A 15,090-nucleotide genomic window follows, 5' to 3' on the forward strand; every position below is an offset into this window, starting at 1 on the left:
AGGTGGAAAAAGAGCAAAACTGGGAGGTTAAGAGGGTTATAATGGTGGATGGATTATAATGGTGATTAGTAGGGGGCCTTGGAGCCTTCTAGGGAAGCAGTGAAGGGTGGGCTAGGGACTTCCCCAACATGGAGCATCCTGGACACGTATGTGAATAGGATCCTGTAGAGGAGATGAAGTTGAGCGTTTCTGTATGGTCCCAAGAAAACTATCTGCTGGGGCTCAGGTGGAATGTGCATATTTTTTTAACAGAAATCTGAAATCCAATTATCTGTCTTCCACAAGTGCAGACACCATTCCTGTGTACGCAGAGTAATTATACCATGTATGGACTCGGTTTTGATTTTTCAATCAGAGGATGTGCTGATGCTATATTTGCTGGAAAGGTCACGGCTTTAGTGGTTTAGACACTGGGAAGCAAAGACAAAAGTGGAATGCCAGAAGTGCTTTTGTAAAGCAGACTGGGGAGGAAGTGAACTGAGGCTCAGGCTGTAGTCACCGGCTCAAGGGAAGGATGAGCGAGGCCCAGCCAGGAACTGAACACACACATAGTGAGGATGGTACTAGAAAAAAACCAGAAAGGAGGATACAGCCACAACTCCCTATTCTAGGCTCTCTGTTCTTTTATTAAAATATTTTTGTTATCTTTAAGTGGCATACAAAGGGATTGCCATTCAACAAAGCAGTTTATGAATACAACATTCTCACCTACCTCTTCTAGCACACCCCTTCAACATTCTCACCCCCTTTGACCTACATCTACCCTGCCCCCGCCCTTGCAAGTACCCACTTCCTGGTACTTATTTTGTTGGGCTTTGACTTAGTCTTTCTAAAGAATTATACTATTTAAGTTCCCCATAGAGTCTATTTTGATACTGGAAATGAAACAACTGATACTTCTCTGTGGAGCTCCCTCTGAGGTAAAGAGCCTGTCTATTGGTTGAATAGAAAATTTAAATTACATTTGCAAGTTATGGGGTTATTTATTGTGTCTTATTTAAAGGAAAAAGAGTTGGCAGCGAGAAGATATTAGAACAGAAATTAAAAGCAATGCTCATATTGATTTAACAATGTTGATTGGGCATCATTAGATACAAGAGAAGGCTCTGATGATCTGATATTGATTAACACTACTCAAGATCTCAACACAGATAACCGTTTAAAGAACCAATTACAAATACTAACCAAGGAACAAATATTAATTGCTTTATAATCCCTGCACTGATTCGGGGTCATTGCTTCCAGTATCTTCTCAAGGGCTCCCACATATTGAAGGAGCGCATGAGGCCTTCGAAGGGCTGATGAAAGACTCCTGTTTCCACACTCAGCTAGTAGTTACTAGAAAGCTCTGATCTTTCCAAGCTCTGATCTTAACATGTGTTCATATTGATCAGTCTCCATTAATCATATTCTTTGGCATCGTTGGCCAATTTTTGATGTATGAATTTTGATACCCTCAAAAATTCTGTAAGTTGAAATAGAACTGCCACTGTGATGGAATGAGGAAGTGAAGCATTGGAGGATGCTGAGGTTGTGATATTTTGTCTTCATTATCTTGAGCTTGCATATTTATTTAATAATTTATTATTTTATTTATTTTTAACAAGGGACCATAGGGCTGTGTTGCTCCTTCTGTCATATGAGATATTCCTAATGGTGAGAAATCTCTAGGATTTGGACCCTCATAATATACCAAATCTCTTGACTCCTTGATCTTGTACTTCCTGGATTTCCAGAACTGCAAGCAATTAATTTATTTTGCTGAATATCTACCCTGGCTACAGTAATTTGTTACAGAGGTCAGATATACTGAGACAGTTCTTTTTGTCTTTTCCTACCAAGGTCCACTGAGCTTATGCAGTTCCTCGCTAATAATAACAGAATAACAAATAATCAACAGAGCAGATTCTTATTGCTGAAAAGAGACTTAGTAATAACATAGGCCACTTCTTTTATAGAAAGGGAGAGTAAAAGACTCATAAGATATTATATGGCATATCTTCAGGTCAATCAGCCAGTTAGTGTTAAACTTACAGTAAAACTACATTCTCCTGTTCTTTTACATCTGAGACTAGTGTTTTACTTGGAGTTTCTCATTACTTCACAAATGACTAAGAACAAAATTTGGGGGCATACCAATTCAAGTGATTTATACTTATAATTTTTCTGAAAATATGCAAATATTATCTTGTGTTGTGGGACTCCCTTTAACAACCTATGAAGATAGCAAGATGGTTGCCGTGTTTTTCAAAGCAGGTAATCACAATTCAGAATTTAAATGACTTGGATTGGATTGGTTCATTTTTTTCAAAGACAAACACAAAGAAACTTGGTTACTGTAAATATTCTCCTTGAAAGAATGACTTGCCTGACTTCAACATTTTGCAAACCTGTCTTAGTGAAGATGTGCAAGGAGGAAAGATTGATAATTGTAAGTCAAAATGCCTTCTGTTAGTACCAATACATTCATGCAGGTGTGCTCTGGTCCGAAGTTGTTGCAGCAAGATAATCATGGTCATTTGTTATTTTAGAATCGTGTGTTGAGTGGACTAGGAAAACAGTAAATAATTTTTAAAGTAAAATTCCAATTACAGATATAAATAGAAAGCACAGGAAAATAAATCTGCAAGTTGATGGCACACGGAGTGAGCTTGACTGCTTCGGGACTGATGTGAATTTCTGATGTGATTTGCTGTGTGCATTAGGAATGCTGGGCTCACCCCACAGGACTTCCGGGGCAAGTTGGCATTCTCTGCTGGCTGCTCACTATCTCTAATTAGGAAGCATTTAGACTTATGTTTACCATGCTAGAAAACATCGACCTAAATCTACCCTATTAACAAATAGAGTTTTCCAGGTTGTTTTGTTGCTTTGCTCCACTGAAGTTCGATTTAAGCTATTCCTAATTAAATTAAATGTGAATGAGAAAAGACAGCAATGAGGTAAACATCCTTCGTTCTTCCAGAAACTTCCCTAAATATAGCTGAGCAGTTTTGCCCCTAGAGGTCTGCCAGGGATTGTGAGTGGTCTAATGGAAAGGCAGGAGCTTTGCTTTGTGGCCGTTTTTTTTCCTAATACCTGAAGAAGGAAAGGACCAGGCTTATAACAAGTACTCACTAAACAAATGAGGCAGAACTAGAAACCCAGCCAAAGGAACTTCACTGGGCTTTTTTAACAAGATCAAGGGCTCACTTGGAAACATTTAGACATTTGCCATTGCAGTGACCCTACTAAGTTCTAATGAGTTTATTTTATATTTTTTTCATTATTTTAGATTAAATTATCAGATTTTCTATGGAAGTATTCACAAATCAAAAATTACATTTATAGAAGAAAGGAAAAAAGGCATCATAATTAAGACCCTGTAACAAATAAAGGAAATATAGAGACCTGATCAATAATTTTTAACTTGACCATGTTGAGAACTATGCATAATCTGCCAAGCATTTTTAGAGTGCATTCATTTCAATAAACAACACAAGTTAAAACAAAGAGCAAAAACTTTACCTTTCAGAGAATCAAATATCAGAGAGGTTTTATGAATTTTCTTTAAGGTTACAGACCATTTTTCAATATCATTTAAAGGAACAGCTCAGTAATGACAGAATTGCTTGCACTAGTAAAGTATACAACTTTCTAATTCATCACACACACATACACACACAGAGAGAAAGAGAGAGAGGAGAGAGAGAGAAAGAGAGAGAGAGAGAGAGAGAGAGAGAGAGAGAGAGAGAGAGAGAGAGAGAGTCAGTCCTAGGGATTGAACTCAGTGCTTGGATTCTGTCCTTGAATTTTGTTTTGATTTTTGGTTTTGGTTTTGGATTTTTTTCCAAGTTTTTATTATCAAACTGATGTACAGAGAGGTTATAGTTTCATACATTAGGCATTGAATACATTACTTGTACTGTTTGTTACCTCATCCCTCATACCCCCCTCCCCCCACCCCCTTTCCCTTTCCCCCCATGCGATGTTCCATTCACTTAGACCAAACAGTTTTGCAAGTATTGCTTTTGTAGTTGTTTTTCTTTTTTTACCCTGTGTCTCTCAAATTTGGTATTCCCTTTCAATTTCCTAGTTCTAATACCAGCATACATGGTTTCCAATATACTCAGATAATGTTACAGAGATAGTGTAGGTACAACCACAGGAAGGTGATACAAGAACATCATCTATAATAGATGCTACAGATACACATGGTATGTTGAAAGGAATTACAACTGTGATATAACAATTATTTCCATAACATGGAGTTCATTTCACTTAGCATCATCTTATGTGTTCATAAGGGTATAGCTAATGGGCTCTTGTGATCCTCTGCTGTAACTTGCCTAAACCTGTACTAATTATTCACAATAAAGGAGACCATAGAGTCCATGTTTCTTTGGGTCTGGCTCACTTCACTTAGTATAATTTTTTCCAAGTCCTTCCATTTCCTTACATATGGGGCAATGTCATTCTATCTGATAGAGGCATAAAATTCCATTGTGTATATGTACCACATTTTCCTGATCCATTTGTCTACTGAGGGGCATCTGGGTTGGTTCCAGATTCTAGCTATGACAAATTGCGCTGCAATGAACATTGTTGTGCTGGTGGCTTTACTGTGAATTTGTTTGTGGTCTTTTGGATAGATACCCAAAAGTGGGGCTGCTGGGTCATAGGGGAGTTCTATATTTAGCCTTCTGAGGAATCTCCATACTGCTTGCCAGAGTGGCTGAACCAGTTTACATTCCCACCAACGATGAAGTAGGGTTACCTTTTGGCCACATCCCCTCCAACAATTGTTATTGTTAGTTTTCTTGATATATGACATTCTTGCTGGGGTGAGATGGAATCTCAATGTTGTTTTGATTTGCATTTCTTTTATGGCCAGTGATGTAGAGCACTTTTTCATATGTCTTTTGGCCATTCTCATTTCCTCATCAGAGAAGTCTCTTTGTAAGTCTTTAGCCCACTTGATGAGGAGGCTATTGGTTCTTTGCGGTTTTGTTTTGAAGGAAGGTAATTTTTTTAGTTCTGCATATATTTTAGATATGAGGCCTTTGTCCGTTGAATGGCCAGTAAAGATCTTCTCTCAGTCTGTGGGCTTTCTGTTATCTTGCGAGCTATGTCCTTTGCCATGCAGAAGCTCTGCAGTTTGATGCAGTCCCATTTGTCCAACCTTTCTGTGATTTGTATCCTTTCTGGGTCTTTGTTAAGGAAGATCTGTCCTGTGCCAAGGAACCCAAGTGTTTCTCCTACTCCTTCCTTTATTGTTTTCAGGGTGTCTGTTTTGATTTCGAGGTCTTTAATCCATTTAGAATTGATTTTGGTCCAAGGTGATATATAAGGATCTAGTTTTAGTTTGTTGCATGTGTTGAACCAGCTTTGCCAGCACCATTTGTTAAAGAGGCTATCTTTCTTCCAAACTATTGTTTTAGCTCCTTTATCAAAGATTAAGTAGGCATAGTTCTGTGGGTTCATTTCTGGGTCTTCAATTCTGTTCCATTGGTCTTCAGGTCTGTTCCGGTGCCAGTACCAGGCTGTTGTTATTACTATAGCTTTATAATACAGCTTGAAGTTGGGTATTGTAATTCCTCCAGCACTGTTCTTTCTGCTTAGGATTGTTTTTGCTATTCTAGGTCTTTTATTGTTCCATATGAATTTCTGGATTGCTTCCTCTACTTCATTAAAAAATGGGGTTGGGGGGCTGGGGATATAGCCTAGTGGCAAGAGTGCCTGCCTCAGATACACGAGGCCCTAGGTTCGATTCCCCAGCACCACATATACAGAAAACGGCCAGAAGCGGCACTGTGGCTCAAGTGGCAGAGTGCTAGCCTTGAGCGGGAAGAAGCCAGGGACAGTGCTCAGGCCCTGAGTCCAAGGCCCAGGACTGGCAAAAAAAAAAAAAAAAAAAATGGGGTTGGGATATTAATGGGTATTGCACTGAATTTGTATATAGTCTTTGGCAATATTGCCATTATGATTATATTAATCCTCCCAATCCAGGAGCATGGGAGGTTTTTCCATTTCCTTAGTTCTTACGTAATTTCATTTTTCAAGCTTTTAAACTTCTCATCAAAGAGGTCTTTCACTTCTTTGGTTAAGGTTATTCCTAGGTATTTTATGTTTTTGGGGGCTATTGCAAAAAGAGTTGCTTTCCTGATTTCCACCTCAGTCTTTGGATCATTAGCATAGAGAAAGGCCATTGATTTTTGAGGGTTTATTTTATATCCTGCAACTTTGCCAAAGTTTTGGATCAGGTCTAGTAGCTTGGGGGTAGAGTCTATGGGATTCTTTAGGTATAGGATCATGTTATCTGCGAAGAGAAAAAGTTTAACTTCATCTTTTCCTATTTGGATCCCCTTTATATTTTCTTCTTGCCTAATTGCTCTGGCTAGGAATTCTAGTACTATGTTGAAGAGCAGAGGAGAAAGTGGACATCCCTGCCTTGTTCCTGATTTTAAGGGGAATGGCTTTAATTTTTCACCATTTAGAGTTACGCTTGCTGTTGGTTTGTCAGAACCTGCCTTGATTATATTCAAGAAGGTTCCCTGGAATCCCAGTTTTTCCAGGGCTTTTAGCATAAATGGGTGCTGGATTTTGCCGAATGCTTTTTCCGCATCCTATTTTATATTTTTATTTCTTAGTAGAAGGTCATTTCCCAGAAGGCATGGACCTTCTGTATTTTGCAGTTTAAATTTGTGCATCTTCCTTGTCTCCATATCCTTGCTTAGTGATAATACATGTGAATATTTATTGAATGAAACCATGAAAAAATAAATTTTTTTTTGGGGGGGGGGGCAGTCCTGGGCTTGGACTCAGGGCCTGAACACTGTCCCTGGCTTCTTTTTGCTCAAGGCTAGCACTCTGCCACTTGAGCCACAGTGACACTTCTGGCCATTTTCTGTATATGTGGTGCTGGGGAATTGAACCCAAGGCCTCATGTATACGAGGCAAGCACTCTTGCCACTAGGCCATATTCCCAGCCCATAAAATGACAGTTACTTTATCTGAACATAAAGCAGCATCACTACAGACAGAATATTGCATCTCTAAAAATTAACATAGTTATGAAATCTTACTATGCTCAAGACTCTGTTTTAAGCATTTTGTATGTTCCTACCTCTTATGTACTCTGTATTCAAGTGAAGAACCACAAGCTGAATGGTATTTTTCTTTCCTTCCTTCCTTCCTTCCTTCCTTCCTTCCTTCCTTCCTTCCTTCCTTCCTTCCTTCCTTCCTTCCTTCCGTCCTTCCTTCCTTCCGTCCTTCCTCCCTTCCTCCCTCCCTCCCTCCCTCTCTTCCTTCTTTTCTTCATTTTCTTTCTCTCTCTTTTTGTTAAGAAAGACAAAAATCTTTTGGAGACCCTATATTCTTTTACACTAAGGAAGGGAGATTTAACTTAGAAACATTTTTTTTTCAAATTTTTATTATCAAACTGATGTACAGAGAGGTTACAGTTTCATACTTTAGGCATTGGATACATTTCTTTTTGAGTAGCATGCAAAACTATTGAAAAAACCTGCAATGGAATCAAGCATGGACACAGAATCCCTATATCTTACATGAGAAGTCACAACTACCAGATACTTGAGAAGAAAACAACAAAAGATTGAAGCCTAAATTTTTCAGGCTTCTCACCGGAGATACTTGAGTCCTTGAGGGACTAGATATCATAAGGGGCTGGGTTCCAGGATTCATAGCCCAGGAAGGGATATATAAAGTAGAAATGGTTTTACACAATTGCTGGAATTTAGAACTTGGAAAAAAATTGTTGGTACACTCAAAAGTACTCAGTCCTCACAGTATGTAAGTATGTATGTATGTATGTATGTATGATGGAAAGATGTTATAATTATTGTTTTATGAACTTATTGTTTTATAAACCTGTATATTTTTATGCTGACATCCTTAGGAAAAATTATCTTCTTAAGATACACATATCAGTGTTTTTAGTGAACTTCCGCACAAGGAAATCCCCCTATTTAGGGGTTTCCATCTATCCAGCAAAACACCAACTTTTCCAATTCGAAGCAAAAGCATGGCTGTTTGCAATTCTCAAATACAACCAGATGGATCACAGAGTAGTCTTCATTTGGCCAATTTACCCTGAAAAATAGACACAAAAGGCTAGTGATGAATGCCCTGAATTTTATGTATATTTGAGAGATAGTAAATAAATTTGTGTGTGCTCCCTTTTAATATATAATTCTATTTGCCATTTTGAACATTCAGTGCCATTTGGATTTGAATATAGACAGGATTACTGTCAGGCCCAACATCTTAATCGTTACTCTATACTTGCTTCTCCTTGGAAGTTCAAATGACTCAATGAAAGTGAAATGTTTCAGAGTATGTTTATGTGAAGGGTTCCATAGCTATTAGCTGGGGATTTTTTTTAGTTATCATCAGCATCTTTCTGATGCTGAAAGAAGTATCCATTGTAGAAAATACTGGGCTATTCTCTTTTTCATAATATCTTTACTGAAGCACTTATCATACCTCACTTAAATTCTCAATTAAATTCATCATGGCCTCCACCATCATATAAGACTTTGAATGTCAAAAGTCATGCCAGAAGCACTATAGTTGCAAATACATGTTTAATATTTGTAGAACTATGTATAGATGGACTCGTTTGCTTTCCTAATACTATTTGACATAGGCTTGACCTGGAAAGTCACTAATTGATTGCATAAAACACACTTTCCTTCTTTGTTTTTACTGTAAATAAATTATCTGTAAGTAGTTTTACAAAGGAATTTCCATTTAACATGTCAATTTATGAGTGCAATGAACCTGATCAATGTTACCCCTTCCATTGATCTCCTCCATCTCTCCCCAACCCCATGATATTTTTTTTTAAATCTTTGGAGGTATATGTATACTTCCAAAGATAAAAACCTGTGCATAGATATAAGGTACAATACAAAATCAAGGACAACCAACTGTTGTAATTCCCCTGTTCTTAGAAGAAGGCACACCCTCCAGGTGTATGCTCCATAACAGTATTACCTTCCATCATAAGCCACATACATGATGATGATGATCCTGAAGATTACCCAGTGACATAGCTGCCTTCATTTGCATAATTGACCCTGATGGACACATCCAGGGAAACTGTCTAATAACACACTTATCAGAATGTGTCCAAATTGTTAAATAACATGCGATTGTATATGCTCTAAAAAGTAACTGTTTTCATAACATTACCTTCTTAGGTCCCTCTCATGTTTAGAATGCTCAGATGTTCTGTTCTTAGCTTCCTGAACTACTTGTTGCCATACTAAAACTTCTTTCCCAGTCACAAATGATTACGTATTCAGGGTTATACTAATATTTTCTGGAAAGATATTTTGGACTGTGCTCAGTAGGGTGCAAGTTTCATATAATTTTTAAAAAAGTGACAATAGTATCTGCTTGTCACATACTTTTTTGTTTTAACTTCTAACACTTAAGTCACACCTCGGAAGTATTTGAAGAAGAACTAGAAATCAAAATGGCTGCTACTGTTCTTCAGTTTGCAGAGCAGGCCAGACAAGTAGAAACAAGTGATTCCCTGGGCTTTCTGTGTAGGCTAAGAGCTTTGTTTTTCAAGAAGCAGATTATATTCATTCATCAACAAACCTGAGAGAGGCTACTGACACTGAGAAGTTCAACCTTTGTATCTGGAGTGAGATACCCCACGACTTAACTTCAGAAGGTGCTAACCTAGAAGTGAAGCCCAGGCAGAAGTCTCCATTGCACTGTGTTTCTGAATGGGTGAGGAAAAGTCCAATGTCTGGAGTGAAGACCTGAGCATTTACTATACACTGACTAAAAAAAAGAAAGATGAGATTCCATGCCATTAGAGGGATAATGACCAATGTAAAAGAATCAAATTGACCAGAGAAAAAAGAAGAAAACCACAGAGAGGGTAAAAAAAGAGATGAGAAAAACTAATAGCAAAGAAAGTAAATGAGTGGCAGTGTCAAAGAAGAGAAGGGGAGACATGCTTGTGATAGGGTGACACAGAGTCAAGTGACAGCTATTTTAGGTGCAGGAAAGAAATGGGGGACTCAGCAAGAAGTCATTTCTATTCTGAAGACAAGACAAGCTTTGTGAAACTGTGAGGAGTTTAATTATTAGAAATACTATTGCTCCTTTTTATCATCATATTTAATATGTACTCCCATTGGAGATATTTTATTTGACCTTTGCTGAAGTCTTAGATAGTAAAGGTTAAGTAGAGATTTCAGTCTTTCTTTTTTTAAGCAATGAAAGCCCAGGGTTTCAGCTGTTTGGTTTCTAGTGATAGAGTTGCAATGAGAAGATGAGTGTTCAAGCTGGTAACTGATGGCTCACACCTGTAATCCTAGTTACACCAAAGGCTGAGATCTAAGGATTGTGGTTTAAAGCCAACCAGGAAGGAACTTCATGAGACTCTTATCTGCAATTAAATACCAGAAAGCAAGAAGTGGAGCTGTAGCTCGAGTGGTAGTGTGCCAGCTTTGAGCAAAAGTATCTCAGGGATATCAACCAGCCCCTTAATTCAAGCCCCAGTACCAACACAAACAACATATGCTCCCCCTCCCACACATAGTCACTATTGTTTTAGATTTACTTTATGCGTTAAAATTTATACATTTGGCCAATTGTTTCTTCAGAGTCTGTACCTGAAAAGTCAATCAAACATAGAATGCAAATATTAAAATATAATTGCATAAGTACTGAATTTGCAGACTGGTTCTTGATTTTATTTCCTAAGCAGTACAATATAACAGCTGTTTATCAACCATTTGTTATGGTTATTATGCATAATAAGATATGATTTAAGATATATGGGAAGCTTGTGTCAGGTATATGTAAGTATTGCACTTATGTCTGAGAAATTCTAAATGCTGTATGTGAGTTATAGTCAAATACTTCCATTTTATGTGACAGTTTCATATGCACAGATTTGGGTTTAGTAGGTGGCCTTCCAACCAATCCACCATGTATACTGTGGGTGACATTGCACCTGCCCCATCTTACGTGGTATGATTTCATGGTAACATTGACAGGTCTCACTTAACAATAGAAATAATTTTAAATACTGTGTGCTACTGGAATCTGTCATTTCAAAACAATGAAGAAGGAAAACATTTGGAATAATATTTTCTTAGTCTAGATTAATTTCAGAAATGCAACGATTTGGGGGTGTTTTCCTTCCAACCATACATATGGAGAACAAGTAAGGTAAACGATTTTTTTTTTTTTTTTTGGCCAGTCCTGGGCCTTGGACTCAGGGCCTGAGCACTGTCCCTGGCTTCTTTTTACTCAAAGCTAGCACTCTGCCACCTGAGCCACAACGCCCCTTCTGGCCATTTTACATATATGTGGTGCTGGGGAATCGAACGGAGAGCTTCATGTGTAGGAGGCAAGCACTCTTGCCACTAGGCCATATTCCCAGCCCCAGGTAAAGGATTTTTTAACTAGCCAGGGATCATTGTCCTGTATTACTGAAATTGCGTCTAGAATAGTATGGATACTTGATGACAAAGAAAAGAATACTCAAGACCCAGAAATTGTATTGCCAACAACTTTAATGTCACAAAGTCATGCTTGGGAAGTTTGTCTACTTGCAATTACCAAACAGCTCTAGATTTGTATATTCTAGTCTTTCATTCTATATGTCAATGTACAAAGAATATAGCAACATGTCAACATTCATATCTATTGTCAGGCTGGAGAATAATTAATCTGTCAGTCCCTTTCTTCTTTGTGTTCTCAGCAAACATGCTTTGCTATCTTCCATTGTAGTGGCCTATGCTTCATATTGCTATGAAGTACTGTTCCTCCGATTGACCCTTGATGTATTCATCTTTGCTTCTCTATGCCTTCAATAAAGAAATACTTAAATGCAGATGAGTGAAATGAATGGATAGCTACATTGCAAGCTTCTATGAAGAGAAATCTTACATTATCTGACTGTTCCTTGTGGTTTTCAGGTGAGAAGCATAGGATAGACAATCAGCAAATGTTGGAAGTAGATTAAATTAATGTCCTTCTATCCTATGCACATGTATTCTAAATATGTACAGGTACGGTGCTGTATTATGGGTTGTTTGTACCTAGTCATCAAAGCTCTAATTAAAATAGAAGCAGACACTAGGAGACTACTAAGGGGTTTGTGACTACTTTCTCAGTTCCGTGATCATTTCCATTTGCCAAGATACAATTGTCACCTTCCTTCTCTACCCAGCATTTCTTAGTTGTGTCGAGTTGATCTGTATTTTGCTGCTCTCATGACATGATTAAAAGTGTCCCTGCTGCTCATGTCACCAGGGACTTTTGCTCTAGTCTGATCTCTCATTTCCAGCTTGTTCTGTTATTTTTAACCTTTTCACTGTTCTCTGTTGATATTTGACATACCTAGAGTTGGCTTTTTCAGCCAGTAAAGACGTTGTTTCTCCAAGGATGAATGCTGAACCTCTGTGTCTTTCTGATCCTGGCCAGATTTGTCAGTGCTCCCTCTGAGAGGTGATTTTTTTCACTTCTAATTTTGAATTATTCCAAACAGGAAAGGAGGATGAAATCTGACTGCCTTATACATAAAATATTGCTATATCCTTCTATCTTTACTCTTAGGTGGTTACGAAAGACTATGTTATTTTCAAGGCCAAATAAATGAGTAAGTACAGAAAACTTGAGGCTTGCTTCAATTATAAATGACTGTCTACTGGCACAATGAATATTTTAATCAAATGTTCTCATAATAACACATTTTGACCATTCTGTCAAGGAACTTCTAAAGTAGTCTTACTTGAAAATAAGCAATTTAAGTTCAGAAATATGCAGATTTCATTTTGAGAAGAATATAGAGAAGTTATCGGGATTTCAGTCATTAGGTATTAAAAAACACATCTATTTTGTATGTACAATTCATTGGCAGTCAGTCAACTGAAACTGCAAGTAATATATAAAGAGTTAAGTTAAGCTACCAGTAACATTAGAGACAGTACTATTTGGAGGATAATCTGACAAGAGAGTTTCTTAGAGATAATTAAAGTCCTCCAAATTTCTTAGTATGTCTACAATGATGTTGAGAATAGGATGCAGATTGGGGGATTCTACTTTTCAGTGAAGAATATGAAATTTGGTGGATCAATTCCTGGTTCTGTCATTTATTAGTTGTAGTGGATGAGAAATTGTTTTCCCATTTCAATCTATAAACTGAGGCACTTGAAACAAAAGATGGATTAACAAGAAAAAATGCATTATTTATTTAAATTTTACTTGACATAAGAGCCTTCATCAGGGAAGAAGACATCCCCCTCAAACAAAAACTACCAAGTAAATCTGTAAATATTTTTGCTAGGTTTGATGAACAGCTGGAGTGCTGTGGAGAAACAGAACTGCAGAAAAGTCTATAATGTATCATTAATAAGATGGGGAAACCTAACCAGGCCTGATTGTTTAAATTCTTCTTTGTGTTCCTGCATCCGTAGAGGAGAGGGTGGTACCATGGTTCAGTCATATGCATGGGATATTTTCAGAAGCCAAGGGATATGTTCCATGAAATTAAATAGTTCTACTGAAATCTTTGAAGCACAGTAGATGGGAGTGATCGTACATGGAGAAAAGAGACCTATAGGCAGAACTTTCTGAGTGATGTGATTGCAACAGGCCACATGGGAGCTGGAATAAGGTAGGAAAATACCGCATCCTCAATCAACATAAAAGATGACTTCGCGATTAACTTCTATAAAAATGTAATGGGTTCATTAAATAAACTAATAGCTTTCCTTCAAACAAGTGTTTAAAAGGAGAACAGTTGACCAGGTGTGAGGAATGATAAGAACGCATTCCTTTTGGCCAGCTGAATTTGAAGTAACACATCCTGAAGAAGCCTTTTGAATGGGTTGATGCCTTAAGTCATGACCATGATAAACTTTTAAGCAAGGACATATTTTCTTCAAAAACATTTTCAAGGACAGATTCTGTAGCAAAATAATCTTGTTTCTCAGAAATAAATTTTAGGAAACAAATTTTTGAATGACACAAATAAGCCAGTGTATCATGATTTGGTTTTTCACTTACCAAGTAGTAACAATTAATTGCAGAACAGATGGGTCACGATGAGGAAAATATCTCTGGGATACCAATTAGTTCCATTTGGTCAACAGTAGAAGCTATTGGTGCATGACATAGCAATTAAGTAATTTCACTGATCTAACAGGGTCGCTCACAGTGTTGAAGAGAATTCTGAGACTTGATTCTGAAGTGACCCAGAGCCTTGGTGAAAACAGAGGCATAATGAACTTATAAAATACTTCAGGATGTCATCGGGGGAATAAGTCCTGGTGGCTATAGGTCTTTGTTTCATTCTTCCTAATATTAAAATTCTTGTGAAAAGGCAAGTCCATATTTCAAAGCCTTGCTTAATGGTTGGCTGGGAAAGAAAAATGGTTTCATATCAGTACTTTACCCTATGAAATAGGATTGCTTTCCAAAGAAAGATCGGATGCTATTATTAGAACAATTAAAGTTGGTCAGAGGAAATCATAGAGGTGCAACATATTGAGCCCCAAGGGTTCGACATACAATGTCTCAACCCCTCTCAGTTTCCTGCAATACCAGCCCCTTCCTCTTCAAAATGTGTGTTTAGTAGGACAAAGGCACAGCATGAAGATAATGAATTGTGCTGTACATAAAATGAAAGGCATCTGGATATTCAGAGAGCAGTCTGTGCAGAGTTATCTATATTGGATAGAAGAGCAAGTAGCAGGGGCCGTGGAGTCCCTTTGTCATGGTTAATGTCTAGACTTTCTGGAGAGCTTTTGCCAGAATGAAACTTTTCATGCTATAAGTGATTGGCGAGGTTTCGGCAGTTGCATGTAATCTATTTAGAATAGTTCCCTCTGCTTGCCATGTTCTATCTCCTCCAAACCAGTCTGCATGCACACTCACTGTGTCTGCTGTGCTGATGACGCCAGGTCCCTGGTAGTTTAGAATGGGGAAAGAGTGAGGAATAAGGAAGAGTGGTGCTGGAGATAGTTTCCCCAAGATCCATCAGGTGTTAATGATAAACAAGTTCTTCATCAGGAAACTGCACTGCCCTGAATTTCTTGAGTGTGGAGGATGAAG

The 15,090-nt window shown here is 37.9% G+C and overlaps 1 protein-coding gene and 1 long non-coding RNA gene across 4 annotated transcripts in view; both read left to right on the forward strand.

Annotated features, from left to right (window-relative positions):
* The window catches only part of Kcnip4 (potassium voltage-gated channel interacting protein 4), an 857,080-nt gene that overhangs the window by 75,936 nt on the left and 766,054 nt on the right, over positions 1-15,090 (forward strand). The window lies entirely within an intron of this gene.
* LOC125364864 lies at positions 11,116-14,730 on the forward strand. The gene is made up of 3 exons (XR_007213580.1): positions 11,116-11,199; positions 11,420-11,662; positions 14,720-14,730. It is a non-coding gene; the product is annotated as an uncharacterized LOC125364864 (long non-coding RNA).

Source organism: Perognathus longimembris, chromosome 16, assembly GCF_023159225.1.
Source record: "Perognathus longimembris pacificus isolate PPM17 chromosome 16, ASM2315922v1, whole genome shotgun sequence".
NCBI lineage: Eukaryota > Metazoa > Chordata > Mammalia > Rodentia > Heteromyidae > Perognathus > Perognathus longimembris.